This window comes from Ornithodoros turicata, unplaced genomic scaffold (genome assembly GCF_037126465.1).
Source record: "Ornithodoros turicata isolate Travis unplaced genomic scaffold, ASM3712646v1 Chromosome16, whole genome shotgun sequence".
NCBI lineage: Eukaryota > Metazoa > Arthropoda > Arachnida > Ixodida > Argasidae > Ornithodoros > Ornithodoros turicata.
Window position 1 is genome coordinate 3,714,731 of NW_026999320.1, and position 19,283 is coordinate 3,734,013.

The 19,283-nt window shown below is 45.0% G+C and overlaps 1 pseudogene; it reads right to left on the minus strand.

The window, feature by feature from the left end:
• Window positions 1-3,646: 3,646 nt before the first annotated feature.
• On the minus strand, window positions 3,647-4,895 carry LOC135372684 (uncharacterized; annotated as a pseudogene).
• Window positions 4,896-19,283: the final 14,388 nt, after the last annotated feature.

The following is a 19,283-nucleotide window of genomic DNA, read 5'->3' on the forward strand; positions in this document are numbered from 1 at the left end:
ATAAAAGTTACAAGGAAACCCACTAAGTAGAGGTTACGGCCTTCAATCCAGCACCTGCCCGTAAAGGTTATGCCAGTGCAGCTTTTTATACAGGATGTTCATTTTTATTCGCAACAGAGTAGCGCTCATTTGGCAGGTGGGTTATGTGAATTTTTGCTAATTAATCGATCCGTAGTTACAAACACATTCGTCAGGAAATGTCGGAAATGTTTGTAACTACGGATTGTAACTAGCGGGTTAATTTGCGAAAATCAACATAACCCACCTGTCAAATGAGCGCTGGTGTGATGCGAATAAAAACAAACACCCTGTGCGTGGGATTTGGACAGACATTTACAGAACACACCAAGGTACCAAAATGAACCAGCAGAAAAGGAGATCTTGAACATATGTATATTACAAAAACAGAAGTCTGTCGAGAAGTGACACATTGTGCACAAGCGCGATTCTGATGTCAGGAGAAACCATGGTCGCTTTACCATGTATGTGGAAAAAAGAACTATCTTCCAAGTGAGAAGCAATGCATAAAAGTGCGATGAAGCCAGCGAGTCAAAACAACTGACCTATGTTTGCTAAGCTGAACAGACCCAATGAAATGGAGAATTGCAGCAGAAAAAAAATTATTCCACATTCGTGTTGCAGAGGCGAGCGCAAATGGCAATACAGTATTACATAAAACGCACACAACCTTGAGGAATAAGAGTGTACAGTAACGCAGGAGACACTACATTACTGCGTTATCAGCGTTGGAGGCGCTCTGGGACGAGTTTGTGAGGTACTGCATTGCGCTGGTGACGGTATGTGAACCTGCATGTGGGATCCTGGGAACAAAAGTTTGGGCAATGAGAGTAACATTTACGGAACCATTCAAATCCGTACAAAGCACAAGGTACAAAGCAGCATAAATGCGGGAAGGCGTTCACTCCGCGATTGAGTCTTAGAATATCGTAAGAATACAACAAGTAGGAAGCTGCGAATTATATATCTCGATGCATATATCCGCAGCTCGCAAAATGCACGCCGGTGTATTGACTTGGCGACCAAGTAAGAGCAGAAAAGTAGCAAGCGTAAGTGGCGTTCATATGCAGGACCGCAAAACGCTTGCCATAATCACAACAAACATGCGCAAGAGCTCTTGCTATCAAAATAACGCACGTACCTAGCACAAAATGTACACTTACCCAGTGTATGAAGTGTGTGAATTAGAGCTGTCGTGGTGACGTTCGTTTTCGGTTATATATTCTTTGCAATCTTCGCACTCACTACACTTTCCCTTGAGGACACCGAAAATATCCTTGTTTGCTAGCGACATCTAGCTTTTCCGTTGGTCCTGACGATACTATGATAAACGCGAGGAAAACCACTGATTAAAACAGATTACACTTGTTAACGGACGGACGGAGAAAACCGGTCTCAGTGGGGATAGACCTAGACCAGGCTCGGCTACGCAGCGAAATCGGAAATCTTGGTGGTTGCGGCATTGACAATGGTTTTCCACCCTTTAGAAAGAAACATACTAGCAGTATTTCAGACTGCGAACTTATAATCTGTGTTCATACAGCATTGATAACATGTAGTCGACGTATAGATGATGCTGAAACAGATAAAAAATAACAGTGTAGATTCGCAACTGTCGTCTCCAATGGGAGGCTGAAACGCGGCATTATGCTGAAAAACAGAAGGAAAACAAACGATAAGAAACTAACAAAGAAATTATCGTTGGAGATTTCGCTTAGAAGTTACAGTGTCGGAGTAGAGGGTACATTTATAAGTTACAACAAGCTGTTTTTGTTTTTTCCGAGATGTAACTTCTATTCGTGTTGTAAAGACATGACTTTGGTCGCTTTTAACCTCTAAATATACGTTACAGTGGTGTAACCTTTAAGAAATCTCGAAATCTACGTCTATATAGAAGTTACATGTTTCTAAAAGTTACAATAAAAGGTACGGGTTTAAGAGTGTATAATGCCTCTTCCCCATGGTAACATAGCAAGATGAAGGGGGAACTGATGCAGTGTTCGCCCTTTTCCCAACATAAACTCTCAGCATGTGGTTCAGTTCTTGCATGCGGAGACACTGTGCTTCATGCGCCGGCATTTTGTGCCGCAATCATCCTGGTGGCAACATTCCTGTAATGTTACCTGAACGTTCAGTAATAGTGGCTTTACTGTTGGGGCAATGTTGGAATAACGTTGGCTCCACGAGAAAAATGTATGCCAGTACCATTGCAGCAATGTTGGAACAATGTTGAAAACATGTTGTCATTATGTGGCAGTATCATTGCAGCAACGTTGCAGAGCTAATTTAAACATAGTGGCAGAGTTGTACACGTTACTCGAAAAAGGTAATTGATTACAATTACTGTTACTACTGCGCGGAAAGTAATTTTCTACCGTTACAAATTACTTCATCAAAAATGTAATACGTTACCGACTAAAAAATGTAACGCGTTACTTTTCCCGTTACTTTTAAATTGTGGGCCATACCAAAGCCAACAAACCTGCACTGAACACAACCATGCAGCTCTTGTTGCAAATTCTAATATGAAACACCAAGGTACATGATAAATGAAATTCACAAATTCACATTTGAAAGCAACATACATAACACGTACACAAGTTTATTACCGATTTATATACACCTTTATATATATATGTACACAACACCGTTGTCTACGAATGACTTAGGATTATTAAAAATGTACATTCTTAAAAAAAAACTTAAAATGTCTTTCAAACATTCACCTAATAACTCGCACGTATTGCAGGCATTGAGTTTCAGCATTAGTTGCCGCTCAAAGTTCTCGTCTGTCACTTTTGCGCGCTCACGTGTCATAATGTCCGCGGCGATGCTAAAGACCCTTTCCACGGCCGCGCTCGAGGGAAGCGCCGTATTATACCGCAAGAACACCTTCCTCACAACATCGTGTTCAGCGAGAGCGGTCAATGGGCTGTTGCTGGGGCAGGCAAGGTATCTGGACACAACGCTTCTCCCGCTTTCCTCGGCCACTGGGAAGACGAAACTAAAATAGTCGTCTTCACTGTCCTTCCCAAGCAGCTGCCGGTCGTCTTCTGCATGGTTGTTCTGGTAGCAGGGGCGGGCTACTTCCTCTGTCAGGAGCTGAATAATTTCTTGTCGTCGTGATTCGTCCTCCAGCCAGCGATCCTTAAAGCGGGGAATTACAATCGACGCAAGGAGAAGATCTCTGTCGTCGTATAAATGGTCGAACCTGAAAAGCGGTACCACATGACGGTTGAAAGCAAAACTCTCCACACAGTCTGCTGTGAACACGTAGCAGAAACGAAGAAAGGACGAAACGGATAACTAGAATGCGAAGAAAGAACGAAACGGACACTAGAATGCAGCAGTCCAAGAGCTCGTTATAGAGATCAGGAAAGGACCCACCTTGCGGCGACACCTTCCAAGAGAGCAACAACCAGAGGAGAGCAGTACCTGAGCCCCGAGATGCTGAGGTGCTGCAGGCGCTCCTTCAACACGCTAATAGTGGGAAGTAGATGGCCAATGTACACATCATCCCTCTGCAAGATGTCTAAAGCGCAGGCTACGGGCTTCATGACCTAATAACATAAAAAGGCATTAAACATGGGGTACAACTGCACAGCACGGACACTGAGGGTCACCTTGCTTAGCGCTGGCTTACCTCGCAGTACTCCTTCATGAAGAGCAGATCCCGCGGGCGTTGAAATGGAGGGACCTGCAGCGCCCTACACATCCCATCGAGATCTTTACCAACGGCGTCCAGCTCTACCAAGCAGGTTATGGCATCGAAAAGGGAGTTCCATCTAGTAGTAACCGGTCTCTGTAGCGCTCGTCCACAATGTCGGTGAATAGTTTCGGCAGCTGTAGCCGACTGCCCCTGCTTGTTCCAGAGGCCGCGACTGGTACGGAGTACAGAGGCAAGTGGCATCGAAAAAATTTCGTGGGACTCCGCTTTTGCAGCATCCACTGTGGCGACTAAATTCAGGGTGTGTGCAGAGCAGCGATGATGAGGGGGAAGACGCGCACGAACGTCTCCATGCTCAATTTCGTCCAACAACGTAGTGACGTCTACCGGGTCTGCCAAGGTGTCCACATCCTCATCGGCGTTCGGGCTTTGCCGTGTATCTCCTAGCATTCTGCGTATGCGAAGTGCTTGTCTCAAACCCTGCTTCTAAGAAAGTATAAAGTACAGGCTACAACATGCATACCTGAAGGCCTTTACAAAGTTAATGCCGTTGTCGGTAACGACCTTGGTGACTTTGCCGTGCAGCCCAAACTCATCAAACGTCTGATTAAGAACGTCAGCAATTCGGTCGTAGGATATCGACCCTCGCATCCGGCGGCAAGCAAGGACTGCATGTTTCCTGAGCAGACTCTGGGGCTCGAGCCAGGAAAGTAGGCACTGGAAATAACACATCACAGGCACATATGAAATGTACACTCCAGGCAGAAATGTACACTTTCCTAGAGGAGACAAAGAAAGCATCATCATACCGTCTGGAGGTTGTTCAACAATCTGCAGTCGCCGAGACGTAAGGCACGCTCTCCAAGCCCGTGATAAGGTGCGCTCTCATTGCCTCGTATTTTTCGTTAATACGACCCATCAGCATCCTTCGCGTCAGAACCCTTGAAGCGGGCGCTAGGTTCCTCACTAAGTTCACGAAGCTAGATGCCTCAACAACGGAGTATGGCTGCATGGTGTCAACGACAAAGTTTACAACCATGTCGTCAACCTTTGTTTGGGTTACGCGCACACGTGAAGATGTTAAGTCAAGTCTTGGTTGTTTGCACGCGCTGTCGGGTCTTTGTTCGACGTCAGCCGCTGCCCTTTTCTTCGCCAATCGCTCGAATCTTGCCATTTGGGAAGCGTGCTGGCTCTGGAAATGTCGCACCCAATTAACATTTCATACGCTACTAAATGTATGCTTCCTCGACAAATTGATGCAATCACCAGTACAGTAATACGCCGGCTACAACATTTCCTACATACCTTGACGTGCTTCCGGAGGTTGGAATTCGTAGCTTTGGAGCAGGATAAGATCTTCTCTTTGGGAAGACATAGCATACATTTAAACGAATGGTTGTTTACGTCCTTGCCCGCAACAACCGCAAACATCTCTGACAACAGGGGCCACGGAGAATCAGGCGGAAAAGTCGACATCTTGCCAGCAGAGCAGACCGCATACGAGTGACAGCCGTCGGTTGAAGGGGAGACTATATGACATAGGACGGGTTTTTCCAGCGTCTATTGGTCCCTCGTTTATGGATCATAAGCAACGACCACTTAGGCTTGGGTAGAATGTACTAGAAAAGTCTTTAATCCTAGTACATTCTTGTTTAGGCTGGTCAGTGAGTCACACACGTCGCTCTACCTATTATTGCGATCGGTCTCGCCTCCTGTCCCAGATGAGGTCGCGGTTGTAAGGGATTATCATATTACTGTGGTGCGCATGGAACACGTGCGGACTAGAGACAGCCGTCACAGTGACCTCTGCGTCATTGCTTGAGTCGAACTCGTTGTGGAACAGAAGAATAGATTGGCTTGCCGAAAAGGGTTGCCATTGTTCACAGAAGGTTAAAAAAGTAATCGATTACTCAGTAATTGATTACTGAAAATTGTAATCAGATTACTTGGAAAATTACTTGCTCGCGAAATTAATTGATTACTTTAAAAAATTACTGAAAAAGTAATTGATTACTAGTAACGCAATTACTAGTAACGCGTTACGTACAACTCTGCATAGTGGCAATGTTGGAGCAATGTTCGCATGTAACGTTACTAGGATGTGGCTTCAAAAGGACATTAGCCACGTTTTGACAACGTTTGGGGGCAACATTGTAACAATGTTCCGGCAACATTTTGTGTTACTAGGGTCTGCTTTTTGCACTGCAGACAATACAGCTGTTGACATCGTACGGGCAGCCTCCGTTCACGAGTTTTACCGTTCCTCGTGCGGATAGTGACATCGACCACGCCCTTTGCTTTCACCTTTCGTTATCTTCGTTTGTGGGAGCACCGTCTATTACGTCATCTGAAGACTACAAAACGACCCCGTCTGCATCTCTGTTCTTCAGTGGGCTCCGTGATACACCGAACAGAATGTTCCTAAGAAATCTTCTGCTTTTTGCACTTCAGGTTAGTTCTCGAAACTCCAACTTGCACGCCTTTCGTAGTAATGATATATGTCTTGTACTTTTGCCGAGCCCACACCCATCCCTCCTTGCATTGTTCGAATATTGCTCATCCTTGTGCCGTTGTGTCATTGTTTTAGTATGCAGTGGAGACGTTGAATTGAATCCTGGTCCTGTCACTGATGTTAAGCTGGACGAAATACTGAAATCCCTCAGTGTTCTCTCTAAGCTTAGTGAAGGGCAGAATGAAATCCTTGCCGAAGTAAAACTTTGCAGCAGAGGCAGTTGACCACTGACGCTTCCATGTCGTCTATCAGTGATCGACTGTGCACCATTGAGTCGGACATGTTGCTAATTAAAGAAACTGACCATGTTAGGCCCATGTCTAGTTTAGCGGCGCCACTCGATTTAAAACTTCTAATCTACTAATGGATGGAATTTTGCATGGTGCATCATAATCCAGAATAATCATGCGGCGGTCGGTTCCACAAATTCCTCCAGAGATCAGTTTTCTCCGGGAAAGTTTCGGCAGCGGCGACCATGTCATCTCCATGCGCCCATTGTTTACCTATGACAGCGTACGCACACCTCGCACTCTTCCCACCATGCATTTCGCCTGTTCCCCCTCGCTCGTTGCCAAGAATGCACAATGAAAGCACTAGATCTCGACGGGTATCAATTGGGGTACTCCTACGCATCAGCCATAGAGCTTGGTTTTCCTCACTAGCAACGAACAGGCAAAAGGCATGCTGGGAAGAGTGCGAGATGTGCGTAAGCTGTCATAGGTAAACAATGAGCGTATGGAGATGACATGGTCGCCGCTGCCGAAACTTTCCCGGGGAAACTGATCTCTGGATGAAATTGTGGAACCGACTGCCGCTTGATTATTCTGGATTACGATGCACCATGCAAAATTCCATCCAGGTATGTAGATTAGATGTTTGAAATCGAGTGGCGCCGCTAAACTAGACATGAACCGAATGTTATCACATCGCTCCGTTCAACGCTCCAGGAATCTACCCAAGCAGCACAAAGGACCGGGGCGAAGCCGGTCCAGCATCGGGAAAAAATCCTACAAAGTCGGGTGCATGCCACCAGCCGATACCGGTCCTTCCTCCAGTTTGCAACACCGGGATGATTAAGGACCGACATCGGCAGCAAGTATTCGTTCCCAGCAGGTCCCCGACGGATCCCCGATAATGCTGGCAGGGGCTCCCCCCATGCATATTTTCCCCCATGCATATTTTAGCATTAATATGCTTATTTTTAATAAGTACAATAATTTCGAGTGTAAACAGTGTGTGTAGAGTCCAACATTTTATTTTCGGAGAGGAAATAGACTGAAACAACACTTGTAGCACCTCAATAGACTAAACGACGAGTGGTGCATACTAAGCAGTCTGCCTGCATCACCCAATGCATGCCGATTGTGTCTGAAATGAAAAACAAAAAAAGAGGGGTATACAGAAATATGAAGCCTGTCCGCATAACTACTGTCATTGGCAATGTAGCCTGAAAAGAAAAGGGTGGAAATGGTCTACCGTTAATATCCAGCCTGCCTGCGTAACCACTGGCCCTTCAATGGTGTCTCAAAACGGGGGGGGGGGGGGGGCGTACACAGTAAGAGGTGGTCTCTCAAAGGAAACAAAAAAGGTATGCAGTAGTAGGCAGTCTGCCTAACCACTTGCACTTCGGTAGTGGCCCAGGCAGAAATGAACGGCTTGTAGCATTAATATTAGTCGTAACGGTAAAATTGCTGCATGGGGGCAAATGGTATACAGTAATATGCAGCCTGCCTGCGTAACCACTGGCACGTCAACGGTGTCTTAAAAGAAAGAAAAAGTATACAGCAAGAGGCGGTCTGCCTGCACAAGTGGTGGTGTCTCAAAGAAAACAAAGTTATGCAGTAATAGGCAGTCGGCCTATCTGCTCACGCTTCAGTACTGCCCAGACACAAAAATGAATGGCATGTAACATTAGACGTAACGGAACAATTGCTGCACGTCAGCACAAAATAGTCCATGCACGGTATGTGGAATGAGCTTTATCAAAAATGGTAAAATGCACAGCGTAGGGAATATGAAACTCATGAGTTACCAAGAGAAAAGTTTAATTATGAAAAAATGACAAAGCCAACGACTGGGAGAAATGCAGGTCCAGGAAAAAGAAAATAGTTCACATCCAGCGCTTTTGGTGCAAATGACTAGCAATTACTACAACGAAAACTGTAAAAAATGACAGCTGACCGGGACTAGAGCTGACAGTCAATGGTGTGCACATATCCAGCGTTCCTTCACAAAAACGTCAATAAGCAAAAAAAAAAAAAAAGAACATGGTCAAGGAGAAGCATCCCTATTGAAAAAAAAAGCGACATCAGGTCTGGTGTGATTTGGGACACTGTCTTGATGCTAACACCAGCTGATGTTAACATCAGAGCTGCTCTGATGCTGATGTTAGCATCAAGACAGTGTCCCAAATCACATCAGATCTGATGTTAACATCACAGCTGCTCTGATGATGATGTTAATATCAGAGCTGCCCTGGCTGATGCTAGCATCAGAGCTGTCTTGATGCTGATGTTGACATGAGAGCTGCATTGATGCTGGTTATGGCAATCTTGAAAATGCTGCAGTCTTGGTTTACTGAAATGTTCTGCAAAGAAAGCCCCTCATGCCTGCGGTATATGAGTACCGACAAGAACCCTCACGAAACAGGAGATAGCAGCAACAAATCACTTCACCACAACAATTCACCACTCCGGAGTACGTACCTTTTAACGCATATCCATTTATCATCAACATACCTGAGCGTTGAACTCACGGGGGCACAAAAATTGGTAATGATCGAACGGTGAACAACAACGCAAAAGAGCACACCTAGGTCCTCATTTCCGGTCCAAATTGTTTTTCTTCAGAAAAAGCACTTCTAAGCGTTGTCATATAGAGCACGAGTCCCCACCGCATTTCAACACGGTGCTCGAGTTTCTCTTGCTGGAGGCCGCTCCGTCATACACGCTGAACCTGCAAGAAATATCGTTCCAGAAACTACGATGGCAGGACACCTATATGTAGAGCAGTGTAGAGACATATGACATACCGTCTGCACAAAGCATACAGTCGACTTCACTTGGCGTTCTATCTCCATGTCGTTGTGCAGATCCCTGCAAATAGAGGAAAACGGACAATGAGAATGCATGGCGCAGTCGAACATATTACTTCACAGTTATATTAATTACACACCTGAAACGGCAAAAATCCTGAAGGCGAAGAACGATTTGGCTTCACATGCAAGGCAGCGTCTTCACTCTTTGATATGTCAAACGAGACCGACTGGTCTGCTCGCGGTTAGAAGAAACGCTTCCACTTACAGACAGTTGCAATATCAGACGGGTTGCAAGAACGACAGCATCAGGTGAGAACAACAATACAAAGCCTCTAAAACGCTTTAGACTTGGTGGAACGCTCGCAATTACGAGAACTACACGCGGCGACGAGGAACGACCGTTACAGCAGCCAAAGCGAACCCCACAAGAACAGCACATGCGCGACAGGCAGCGCTGGCTGGTGGCATGGAAGACCAGCGACGACGCGCGGGCGAGTGCGGGCGTGAGCCTGTGTTGAAATGGGCATGGAGCACACATCTCCGCGCAATGGCTTGGCGGACGAAATATGACGACGGGTAGAATCGTACTACTCGTTCCAGGATCTTTCGAGAAATGCTGCTGTTTTCATAAGAATCACTGAATGTTGTGTTTGAAGCAAAATTGCAACATGAGATTGGCCAAAGCTAAGGTATTAGTTAGTTATGATTGTGAACAGATCGGCAGTGCAATCTGACAATGAGAGATCGATAGAATCAAAAACAACAACGACAAAACACTCACTGTTTTGCCGACCCTTTCTCTAGTGTTCTTTCTTTCTTTCGTTTTTTTTTGTTATAGTGAAGGAAAGCAAGGTTAAATGCTACATTTTTTCTTGACTGTGTACGATGGTGTACACCACAGGTTCTTCATGTGCCATCCCAGGCGAAAATCTGGACTGGTCCCAGAATGGTTCCAGTTGAATCTGGACTGGTTCCAGTTGGATGTTTGATGGTCCCGGAATGGTTCCAGTTGAATGTGGATGGTCCCAGCTGGATTCCCAAGTGGGGTGGCTGGTTCCACTTTGGTGACATCAGTGGTACCACTCTGGTCTCAGATGGTTCCAGAAGAAGTTCCAGCTGGAGCCTTACAGGTACCATTTTGTTCCCAGAATGGTCGCTGAGACTCGAAGTTGGGCAGCTTCCCAGCTTCCCCCTTTGAGATTTCATCGTGTCCACACTTGCCATGTTTTGTTTGATCTATTACTCTGATCTATTTTAGCACAGGCATGATCTCTTTTTATTGCTGTTTATCCAGGTGCGCGCGTCTGCGAATGCTGTAACTCCAATTCGTGCACATTATCTGAGGTGAATATCTAACATATTAAGTACCAGGGAAATGTAAAAAAATACATCTCAACAACAACAAAAATTAAGCTAAATACTAGAAGAAAAACAAAAGAAAAGAAAATGTAATTGCAGAGGCAGGCTAATTGTAAGGGAGAGGAGAGAGCGAGAGGCGCGAGAGGCGAGCGAGAGGGTGAGAGTGGCAGGTGGCAGTTGGAAGTTAGAACTGGTTAGAACTTCGACGCCTCGCAGCAAGTTGTTTTGTCTTCAGTAACCGTCGCAAGGATGGTGATGGTGTATCTCCTGTGCAGTATTCACGTGTGTTTCAGTGCGCTTTCTAAGACAATGCGATGACAATGGTTCCTGTGCAACACATTGTCGATTTCCCGGAAGAGTTTTGACGAAAAGAAGACGTAAACGGCGTAGAGGCAAGAACGCACTGTGAAACGCCAATCGGACTGCACGTCGCGAATGTTTGCAGGTATGAGTGATGACCGTGATGTTTTGATTACTATTAATTAGATGTTTCATTTTAGAAACTTCGGAGGAACTTGAAGAGAAACAGGATAAGAAGATTCCGAACGTACGGTGAAGAGGAATGGGGTGTATGTCGCGACCTGCATGGAAAACAGTCGTGTCATCTTCTCTAAGAAAATACAAGATGTGAGGTGGCCAACGAACGAAAGCTCCCTGTGGTCCGTGAGTGCATCGCACAGTCAGGCATATGCTTTGTCTAGACACAGTGAGTGATCAGACTTATACTACGTGGTATGTAAATGTAGATATGTATTGATTATTTCTTTCTGCACAGTGTATGCTTTTAGCAGAATAAACGGTAATTACTTGAGCAATATGTGCATTTCTACGCATTATTTTCGGTCATGCATTCAGTGGTCCCTGCTGCTAAGTGGTCGGATCCCGGACCACTTAGCAGAGGGGACCACTGGATCAATTCCACTGGTTCCACTTCAACTGGGACCATCGTGAAGCTGGTTCCACTTTCAACTGGTCCCAGTCACTTTGTGGTCCCACACTCAAAGTGGGACCTGTCCAATAAACCACTTTGAAGTGGTCCCACTCCAGATTTTTGCCTGGGATGACTCTACTTAAAAGCTGCTGATGGTGTCACACTTATAACAGTTACCAGAATGCGGCAGGAGTACTTTTGAGGCACTCTGACAACGTTGACCACAAAACGGTGTTCCATACTCCCTCCGGACCAAACTTTGCAAAACTTGTAGCACAGAAAGATTAACAACACAAACGCCGGCCATTTGCACCCAGCAATGACAACCGAAACAAAGATGATGGCGATGGCAGTCGCGGTAGCCCAAATGCAGGGATCTCCAGCGTAGTCTTTGCGGGTTTCGGTGCAGCGGTTTTCGTCCGATCAGTTCGACTTGCTAAAGCTCTCTTCGTTTCGTTTCACGTGAGTTTTTCGTTTTGGGGGATTCGGTCGTTTCGTTCGGGCGTGGCCGACTCTTCCCGAGAATCTTGTACTTGATTGCTTTGCAGTGAGGCGCCATTAATACTTCTGTTCAGGGTGCTGCGTGTGCATGTTTTCTGTCATACAACACATACAACACAACACAACACATGAAGTGAACTGCAGGCCAATGTTTGAAAGAGTTACCTCATACCAGACAGCCAAATTCCTTCCTGAAGGGATGCTTCACTGTCTCGTACAGCTTGGGACAAAAGTTTCTGAAACACGGGTGTTTTGTGTTTCACTTCTCCACGCCTCCCCTGCGGCCTAAGGGGAACACTTGTTGAACAGAATCCTCGAGCAGATTTTTCCCAAGGGCTCTGTTCAACAAGCATTCCCCAAAGGTGGCTGGGAGAAGTCCAATACAGAATACCCGTGTTTCAGAAACTTTGTCTCAAGCTGTACCATCCGATCACGTGTTACCGAATCTGCATAAACATCGGGAGACGAGCGGGAAGAAATACTTAGCCAGTACACCACAGCAGATCGGGACGTTAACGGGGATCCATCGGGAAAGAATCCTGGCCAGGACACAGACGGGAATCTATCGGGAAAGAATTCTGACCGGGACACGAACGGGGATCTATCGGGAAATAATTGTATGTAGTTTCCCTCTCCCTCAATTCTTCCCCCTCACATAGTCGGGAAGCAGTCGGGCTCGTGACGGCGATATCGGCCACCTCGAACCCATCATCCCCGTTACGTTCCCAGCCGAATCCCAGTCCTTTGTGCTGCTTGGGTAATAGTAAAATAAGGAAGCTCGAGTCACGAACCAACGACCTTGAGGATCGACAGCGACGTGACAATCTAATTCTCTATGGTTTTCCTGATGGTTCATCTGAAACTTGGATCGAATCCGAAAGTGGTGTTATCGATGCTTGCGCTCAGAAGCGCGATGTGACAAGCCAGCCTAATGATATCGAGCGGGCACACCGGTGAGGCCGTTTTCGTGAGTCAAGGAAAAGGCCTATCACTGTCAAGTTTTCTACGTTCGAAACTAAAGAAAGCGTAATATCGCTCAGGGACACAAATTGAGAGGCACAACCTACGCCGTGAGTCATGATTATTCACGTGCTACTCCTATCGCTCGCTCAAAGCTGATTGAGTTTTGTAAACAACAGGGAACAACATTTAAGCTGCGATACGACACGCTCTTTGTTGGAGATAAACGTTATCCCTTCGTCCCTGACGAGAACCTTGTCCGTGAAGTAAGCCAGACGCATATCGCTAATGTGACGTCAACATTGCCACCACAGGTGCCACTCTTGTTACGACTTTCTCCGTCTTCCCGCCTATCTCATGTCTTTACAGTCGGACCTCGTTTTATGAACCCTCGATATACGAATTCCCTGAACTTATGAACGGCACCACAGGGAAGCAAACTTTTTCCATATATTTTTACCTCGTTTTACGAACCCTCGATATCCGAACTATGAACGGATTACTAGGGAAAGGACCCAAAGTAACCAAGCCATTCTGACCTCGATATACGAACGGCCGTTATGAACGTACAGAGGACAGGCCAATGGACCGGAGGATAATGAAAGTTCCTCAGTACATGCTGCCAAGGTCAAACATACAATGTCCCAACGTCGCTACGTTCCACAAACATGATTCACCATTTCCTGAAAGAATAATTCGGGCGTTTACAGCCGAACGGTTGTGAGTTTGGACTAGGTCTCCGAGGTGGAAACATCTTGCCGTTCCAAGAGAAGGCGTTCAGTCCTGACAGCCGGTGACAACCGCAATATTTGCTGTTGGAAACAGTCTCATCCGCGCGCGATACGGTACTTTGAGGACGGGGTGGATGAATCAAGTGTCAGACTTCTGTCATCTCTTCTAAACAGGATAGACCCTGCAGAAAGTATGGTGCAAAGCACAATTACGCAGCATTTTCAAAAATAAAACTTATTCAAATCAATTTCCCGTGTTTTTGTGACGTATTTGTGCACTGCAGTCCTCGGACCTCGATTTACGAATACCTCGATTTACGAACGATTTTCTGAAAAACAAAGGGTGTTCGTAAAGCGAGGTTTGACTGTATACGCAGCCTCATGTGAAAGCTAGATTATCTCAGTGGTATTATTGATTCTTCTCAGGCCATGCAGTATAAATCTCTGAGACGTGGCTTCACCCAAACATCTCAGACGCCGAGCTATCTTTGTCTCTGAATTTCAACTTGTTCAGGCATGATCGGGAGGGAAGACGGGTGGTGGTGTGCTCATAGCTACGCTCTTGGTTTAGAGGCAACATTAATAAGCGTTGATACTGACATCGAATGTGAATTTATTCTGTTATCTTGTTCTAACAAGCGCTTGGTATTTGGAGTGTGTTATCAACCACCTGGTGCACTCGCGTCGTTTGTTGAATCATTTCAAGAATTACTTGTATCATTGTATTCTATGTATCCTAATTCGCAAGTCTTTATTTTTGGCGACTTTAATTTCCCCTATATTGATTGGTTTTCTGATCCACCCTGCCCAAGTGATCAATTGTCTAACGAATTTACCAATGTTCCTACATCGTTTGGCCTGCGTCAGTTGGTCAATTTCCCCACTCGCTGTACACCACTCACCACCAACATACTTGATCTAATGCTAGTTTCTCATCCTGATTTTCGTTGTGATAATGTCGAGCTTGAAGGTTTGAGTGATCATTCTGTCTTGTACTTGGATATCAATGTATTAGTGCCCGACAGGAGTACCACGTTGAAAGAGATCAAACTTTAACATCGTGGTGATTATGAGAGTATTAACAATGAACTCGAAATTTTTTTCCAAGAATTTTCAAATGATTTCGACCTGCGTTCAGTTGAGGAAAACTGGTCATTGTTTAAGAATAAATTACTTAATCTTGTACAAAACCATGTTCCTACTGTCATCATCAATGAACGCAGATCGACACCTTGGTATACTCACAACCTTCACGTACTTTGTCGAAAAAAGAGGCGTTTGTTTCGAAAAGCTAAGGCTTCAGGTAACAACGATGATACCAGTACCGCTGAACGAACCTACAGAAGCGAGCTGCGCAAGGCTAAACAGGTGTTCTATAACAGTACCTTGCCTAACATTTTAACGAATAATCCGCGTAAATCCTGGAGAATTGTATGCCCCTCTGCTCAACAATCGACAGGGTACGTGGACAGTGATGGTAATGTCCTTACCCCCCAGCGCTGCTTCCGCTCTGTTTTCTAGCCATTTCTCTTCCGTATACATCATTGAGCCTCCTTGTAACATACCATCATGCAATCCTCACGAATATCCCAGAGCTGAGCCTATCTTAATCACCGACAATGATTTTATAAAGATCCTGGAATCCTTGAATAGCTCCTCTGCTCCCGGGATTGAATGTATACACAGTAAGGTGCTTAAAAATACTAAATTTATTTCTAGATGTTTTCTGCAGAAAATTTTTACTCAGTCTCTTCTAACTGGGTGCATTCCTTCTGATTGGAAGATAGCTAAGGTTGTGCCAGTCTTCAAGCATGGCGATCGTCAAATCCCCAGCAATTATCGGCCAATTTCTCTGACGTCCACCTGCTGCAAGTTTCTAGAGCACATTATTCACTCTCACATATCTTCATTTCTTGACAGGGTTAATTTCTTTTACAATGGCCAACACGGCTTTCGAAAGTACTTCTCTTGCGAAACTCAACTCCTCTCTTTCACTAATGACAAACACATAAACTTAGACATGAATGTCGAAACTGATGCTTTATTTCTAGACTTCAGTAAAGCTTTCGACCGTGTTCCCCATGAAAGGTTATTTGTGAAATTGTCTCAACTTAACTTGATCCCCTTGTATTTTCCTGGCTGCGCGGTTTCCTATCCTCCAGGTACCAACGAGTTGTAGTCAACGACTGCCTTTCTGTTCCCGCCCCCGTACTCAGCAGAATCCCTCAAGGTTCCGTTTTAGGCCCTTTGCTTTTTCTAATTTTTATCAACGACCTCCCGGTATCCTTAACTTCTCAGATTCGGTTGTTTGCAGATGACTGCGTTATTTACCGCACACTATCTGACAGTGATGACACTTGTGCATTACAATCTGATCTTGACAAGATTGCCTCTTGGTGCTCGACCTGGTGCATGTCCCTAAATATAGACAAATGTAAGCATGTGCACTTCTCTCGACGTAAATCTCCTACAGTTAATACTTACACATTATCAGGACTTCCTTTGGAATCAGTCTCATCCATAAAATACCTTGGCGTTATTATCTCTTTCGACCTTTCTTGGAAGGCCCATATCAACAAGATAATATTGGACGCTAATCGCTCTCTAGGCCTTTCTCGTCGTTCCCTTTCTCTGGCTCAGCCCAAATTAAAGCGCCTGGCCTACACTACGCTTGTACGTCCACGGCTGGAATACGCGTCTGCAATCTGGGACCCGCACCTATCCCCTCTTGCTACCTCCTTCGAAGGCATTCAAAATAGGGCTGCCCGCTTCATTTGCACTAATTATTCTCGCTTCGCGAGTGTCTCATCCCTCAAATCTTATGTAGGACTTCCACTTTTGTCTAAAAGGCGTCAGATTTCCCGGCTGTTGTTGTTCCATAAAATATACTATTCTAATCACCTACTTAAAGGGACTATGAAATAATTTTTTTCTCGTTTTCATCAGAAAGAAAACCTTTTTCCGAGTCTAGAACCAAAATTTTACGTTCATCATGTGAGGGGTATTCTCGGGAGCGAATTTAAACGAAGCGGCGAAGGGAGGACAGCAGGCGCCGCGCCGTGGCGAGCTGCCGAGCTGAGACACAGCGGGCAACTTGACGGGACCACGGCCGGCTCGGCAACACGTCATCGTGACGTGATGCCGAGCCAAAGGATCCCGCCAGGAGCATGCGCCGTAGGATCCCGCGTATGCGTTCATCGGGAGTGGAAATCTCCATGACGGCAGCTTCCGCGCGATGGTCGCAGTCTATCGCAGTCGCATCCTGTGGTTTTCGTCGACATGCCGAGACGATGTTGGATAGTTGGTTGCCCTAATTTACGTCAATATTCGCCTGGTATCCAGTGTCTCATGCTCCCCAGTGACGAGACGGACAGCTTTTGATGCCACGAAGCAATCGGACTGCCGGAGTGGAAAGACGATGTGATGCCATCGACTGATCGTGTTTGTAGCGGACATTTACATGATCGAATTTACGAAGGGTACGCTGAATCTCTTCAACGTACTGGATAACGAGCTCAGTGTCGTCCGAATCAAGTTGTAGCACCATCACAATACCTGTCCACACCGGGGAAAGGACATCCACCTAAACGGCGCAAAGGTGTGAGTAGTTTTCGTTATTGGGGCTAACAAAGGTCTCTCAGTTCGTGAGGTTCAAATTCTATCATACATTTCAGGATTGCGTGAATGGGTTAACTCTCATCTGCGTGACTCTGAACCTTGCCGCGGCTTACCGCACAGAGAGAGTAAAAACAGAAAAGAAAATTGAAGTTAGCGAATCTAGTCCCTAAACTCAGGTGGTGCACTGTTGATAGAAGTACACTTCGTTTAGCATGATCTTAGAAACCATACTTCAACAGAATATTTATGTAATATGTTGAACATACGTATCCGTTCTTTTCTCTTCACTCATCTGCTTTCATGTTTACAGGTGACCTCCTCAGCGGACCCTAAAACCCCTTAGGTGAGACAGCATAATCATTGTAACCCACTATTCAGAGCAGACAAATGCTGTGCACTCTCTTTCCAGATTCCTCTTTAATGCAGTGTCTTGCCTACCATTGGGGATCTGTATATTGTTCACAAGTTTTCTTTTTACCTTTTTTGTTATTTGATTTACAGTTTGCTTTATCATGTGCACAAATATGATATCGAGGGGGACATTTTCTTGTTTACACTTCTTATCTGATAATCACTGCTCAGTTAGATTTTATCATTCGCATTCACCAGAACTGGAGTTGTATACTGTGTTATTTTCTTCTCTCAAATCAGGGCAGCCCATGTGTATGGCAGCTGAAGTCTTTCAGCAGGGTAACATACCAGGACAACTCCAGCAAGTGCTGTGCAGGTCACCTCTAAATTAAAGGAACCTACCTTTGATGCACTATGTCCTCGTGAGATTTTGTTCCTGCTACAACTCTGCGCTTTGTTTCACATTACCAAAAAATAACCCTACCAACCATTATCATACCAGTGGTGTACTGCTGTGTTCAACCAGTTCAACTTGCTCTGGCCATCCTGCAAGGCCGTGCAGCTACTTCAGCCCTTATTTGCTGGTAACACTGGTGCCAATACAGTTGTTGGATGAGCTGTGTGACAGTGTCAAATAGAACATATCTTGTGTTATATTAAAAATAAAAATTATGCATGTATAGCATATAATGTGTATATGTAGATGTTAGGTCTTAGTTATTGTACTATTTTAGCTAAATGTCGACATTTCAGCTGTTTGAGCCTGATGCCCTCGTCCTTGACGCACATACAAGTGTGCCCCCACCCTCGGAGGAGCCTGCATAGCGAGAATTCTGTCCCAATGCCAAATGGAACAGTTCTTTCACAAAGAAAGCAGATTTCCGCCAGAAGACAAACAAGCAGTTTACTTGAAATAGTACCAATTACTTGTCGTTTTTCTAATTGCAAAATATTGGGCATGCTACGTCAGTACTGGTTTTTTTTTCTCCTTTCCAGTTACCTCAACTGGTGACTTCAAGCTTACCTAACACAATAATATAAGAGGGCAATGAAGCAGGCCAACCGGTATCGTGAGATTGTGTTCCCCAGTCTTAGGGATGTATTACACAGTATTGGAAACCTGGTTGAACAATAAATTTGTTAAACGACAAACACAAGTTTATCAGAAATAAATACGATGTGAAGAATACTCTTACACAATACGCTACAGCTGAGTTTTTGTAGGCATGATGGTTGTCAATGCTAAATGTTCAGATTTACGACGTGCTCAACATTAAATACAGAGTACATGACGTGCTCATAAATAAATTCTTCCATGAAACATAATCTTAGGCAAACAAGAACCCAGTAAACCATAGATGTACAAGTGACGTCTGGGTAATATCCCATATATCATAGTACGGTAAAACGAAGTTCTTAGCACAATACAGTTTAAGTAAAAACAAGCATTACAACAAATTCTATCTGTCCATCCCAGTCGAAAAATGGGAAGAAAAAAAAGGAAAAAAAAAGGAATTGGTCCAACTGGACATTTTCCCATTCAAATCAATTGGTATCCAAATTATTGTGTTTTTGTCACCCATTGGACTGAAACCAGT